The sequence below is a fragment of the Hordeum vulgare genome, chromosome 7H (genome assembly GCF_904849725.1).
Source record: "Hordeum vulgare subsp. vulgare chromosome 7H, MorexV3_pseudomolecules_assembly, whole genome shotgun sequence".
Lineage (NCBI taxonomy): Eukaryota > Viridiplantae > Streptophyta > Magnoliopsida > Poales > Poaceae > Hordeum > Hordeum vulgare.
In genome coordinates, this window is record NC_058524.1 from 597,093,978 (window position 1) to 597,098,552 (window position 4,575).

Here is a 4,575-nt window from a genome sequence, read left to right on the forward strand (position 1 = left end):
TGCGGAATTTTTGTGCAATAGAGGTTGTATTGCAATAATTTTTGCAACAAATGTATTGTTGTAGATTTTTTTCAAACAAAAGGTATCGACGAATGAAAAGTTTTGCAACATTGATGATGTTGCAGAATCATTCTTGCAACAGTAGAAAAGATGTCGCGGTCAAGACCTTGTGCGACAACTGGCGTGAGACGTGCGTAAGAGGCCCGCTGTGCAGCATGTGCGACGACGCGTGGAAGGTGGCGTCGCGCTCCGAGCGACGACGACGACGCCTTGCGGTTGCTGATGACCCACAAGTATAGGGGATCTATCGTAGTCCTTTCGATAAATAAGAGTGTCGAACCCAACGAGAAGCAGAAGGATCTGACAAATGGTTTTCAGCAAGGTAATATCTGTAAGCACTGAAATTATCGGTAACAAGTAGTTGTGTGACAAGATGATTCGTAGCAAGTAGCAAGTACCAAAAGTAACAACGATGCAGCAAAGTGGTACAATCCCTTTTGTAGCAAGGGACAAGCCTGGACAAAGCCTTATAGGAGGTAAAGCGCTTCCGAGGAAACATGGGAATTTCTGTCATGCTAGTTTTCATCATGTTCATATGATTCACGTTCGCTACTTTGATAGTTTGATATGTGGATGGACCGGCGTTTGGGTACTGCCCTTACTTGGACAAGCATCCCACTTATGATTAACCCCTCTCGCAAGCATCCGCAACTACGAAAGAAGAATTAAGACAAAGTCTAACCGTAGCATTAAACTAGTGGATCCAAATCAGCCCCTTACGAAGCAACACATAAACTAGGGTTTAAGCTTTTGTCACTATAGCAACCCATCATCTACTTACTACTTCCCAATGCCTTCCTCTAGGCCCAAATAATGGTGAAGTGTTATGTAGTCGACGTTCACATAACACCACTAGAGGAAAAACAACATACAACACATCGAATTATCGAACGAATACCAAATTCACATGACTACTTCTAGCAAGACTTATCCCATGTCCTCAGGAACAAAAGTAACTACTCATAAAGCATAATCATATTCATGACCAGAGAGGTAATGAGTAGCATCAAAGATCTGAACATATAATCTTCCACCAAGTAATCCAACTAGCATCAACTACAAAGAGTAATTAACACTACTAGCAACCTTACAAGTACCAACCGGATTCGCGAGACGGAGATTGGTTACACGAGATGAACTAGGGTTTGGAGATGAGATGGTGCTGATGAAGATGTTGATGGTGACGAGTCCCCTCCGATGAGAGGAGTGTTGGTGATGACGATGGCGACGATTTCCCCCTCCGGAAGGGAAGTTTCCCCGCCAGGATCTTCCTGCCGGAGCTCTAGATTGGTTCTGCTCAAGTTCCGTCTCGCGGCGGTGGCGAATCCTCCGAAAAGCCTCCTCTTGATTTTTTCTAGAATGAAACCCTTCTTGTAGCAAAAGAGGGGAGCCAGAGGGCCAGCTGGGAGTCCACAAGCCCCCCAGGCGCGGGCAGGGGGGAGGCCGCGCCTAGCAGGCTTGTGGCCTCCTGCTGGCGCCCCTCTGGTACTTCTTCGGCCTAGTATTTTTTATAAATCGCAAAAAAAATCCTCGTTGATTTTCACAGATTTTGGAGTTGCGCAGAATAGGTATCTCAAACTTGCTCCTTTTTCAGGTCAGAATTCCAGCTGCCGGCATTCTCCCTCTTTATGTAAACCTTGCAAAATAAGAGAGAAAAGGCATAAGTATTGTACCGTGAAGTGTAATAACAGCCCAGAAAGCGATAAATATCAACATGAAAGCATGATGCAAAAAGGACGTATCAACTCCCCCAAGCTTAGACCTCGCTTGTCCTCAAGGGAAAGCCAAGATCAATAAATATGCCCACATGTTTAGGGAGAGAGGTGTCGACAAAACAAGATACGGACATGCAAGCATCATGATCATGAGCAGAACAACAACACCATCATATCATCTCTTATGCTAAAGTGATAATTCCTTCGCAAGGTAAAGTATGGATCAAGAGCCTTACCGAGAATTAACAACCGATAGCCTTTAGTCATTGAAGCAATTGCAATTTATCACAACATCGGAAAGAGTCAAATAAGAGCTTGTAAAGAAAATCCACATACTCAATCATCCTTTTGTCTTCTACAATTGCTACAACTCACGTGGTACTCATGAGATCAAAGTTTCAGTCGAACAGAGAGAAAGATAGGGGCTTATAGTTTCGTCTCCCAACTATTTACCTCAAGGGTAATGTCAACAATAATAATTCATGAATACTTACTTCCAAACTGACATATGAATATAGATCTTTCCCTAGCATATGACGTTAGCCAAGATAAAGGCGAAATAAGGAATTGGTGTAGATCACCATGACTCTTTCAAGGGCAAAAAGTAAAGATACAAGATATGCCCTTCGCAGAGTGAAGCAGAGGTTGTCATGCGCTTTTGAGGTTTGGATGTGTGTCCTCTTAGTGTGGAGGAACGTCACTTTATATTGCCTCCTGTGATAAAGAACTTTATTATGCAGTTTGTCGCTTTTATGTCTTCCTCATCATAGGTTCGTACAAAGCTTATTTTCCACACACTAATAGATCATACATATTAGGGAGCATTTTTTATTGCTTGCACCGATGACAACTTACTTGAGGGGTCTTATTCAATCCATAGGTAGATATGGTGGACTCTCATGGCAAAACTGGGTTGAAGGTTTATGGATGCACAAGTAGCATCTCTACTTGGTGCGGGAGTTTTGGCTAATATGAGGTGGAAGCAATCGTCACATGCTAAGGGGTCTCTAGTCATATAACATTGTTCGGAACCAAGCAAACACGATTCATTATGTTGTCTTCCTTGTCCAACATCTACTTCTAAGCATGCAATAGTTTAGTGAGTGTTCACAATCATAGATGGTGTCAAAGATGATATATTTATATGTCAACCTCTCCTTCTTTATCACTTCCTATTAATTGCAGCAATGACCAAGGTCTACATTTGTCTACCCTCAACAAGTTTCAATCAACATTCTTTTTATATGTGAAGCCATCACTTCCCATAAGATCATTACATGATCTTTCATGCTTTTGTTCTTTTCTCATTCTTTTGATCATGGCATGAAGCAAGGCCCTTAACTAAAACACTCTTTATTATATGGCTCACGAGCTCAAATACATCGGGGGTGACACAAAGCAAAACTCAAGCCTTAAACACTAAGAACTTTATTTCTACTAGAGAAAGAGAAAACCAAAAAGGAACAAACTAAAACAAAGGTAAAGGCAAAAGATGTGATGGTGATACGATACCGGGGCAACTCCCCCAAGCTTGGCACAAGCCAAGGGGAATGCCCATACCCATGCTTAGTTGTCTTCCTTTGGAGGTGATGGTGGTGGAGTTGTTGCAGAGGTCTTGAACTTGTTTAATTTCCCCTTGAGCATACAATTCTGCTCCTTCCGATCATTAGTTTCCTCTTCAAGCCTCAACACCCTTTGGCATAATTCTTGCTTATTCTCCTACAAAAGACGAGAAGGGATAAACAAAATCTTAGGTTTCTTCCTTGAGTCAGGGAGGCTCGACTTCTTGAACTCCACATGTGTGTCTCCAGGTGGGGGTAGAGGAGCCTCCTCTTCATCGAAACTTGTTCCTTCCTTCCCCTTGGGATCATAATATTCTTCGTCATCAGTGGTCCAACCATAATGATCCAAGTCCCCATAGACCTTGGGGTTAGCAAGGTAATCGGCCACATAGCTCTCCCCCTCTGAATCTTGAGAAGACATCTTGCCCTAAATCTGCGTGATACGAGGGTCAAACCTTTCAGGAGAATATATAATGATTTTTTTCCGACCAGAAGGAGTACTCCGCAAGAAAACGGAGTCCGGGAGGCACACGAGGTGGTCACAAGCCCCCAGGCGCGGCCAGGGGGTGGCTCGTGCCTGGCAGGCTTGTGGCCTCCTGGTGCGCTTTCCGGACTGCTTTAAATTTTTCTATTTTTTCAAAAATTCCAAAACGGAGAAAAATTCCTACTGGAAAAGTTTTGGAGTCTGTTTACTTACCGAATCACATACCTCTTCGTTTTCGAAGTCTGAAACAGGCTGATAAATATCCCTTAGGTACTCCTCCGGAGTTATGGTATTGATAATATTGCTTTGAACATTTATGGGAGTACCTCAGATATAATGCTTGATTCTCTGCTCATTTACCACTCTCGGACAATTACCTTCCGTGTTGTTGATCTTGATAGCACCGGAACGATATACTTCCTCAACAATATAGGGACCTTCCCATTTAGAGAGAAGCTTGCCTGCAAAAAATCTTAAACGAGAATTATATAGCAAGATATAATCACCTACATTGAACTCACACTTTTGTATCCTTTTATCATGCCACCTCTTAACCTTTTATTTGAACAACTTGGCATTCTCATATGCCTGAGTTCTCCATTCATCAAGCGAGCTAATATCAAATAACCTCTTCTCACCAGCAAGTTTGAAATCAAAGTTGAGCTCTTTGATTGCCCAATAAGCTTTATGCTCTAGCTCAAGAGGTAAATGACATGCTTTACCGTACAGCATTTTGTACGAAGACATGCCCGTG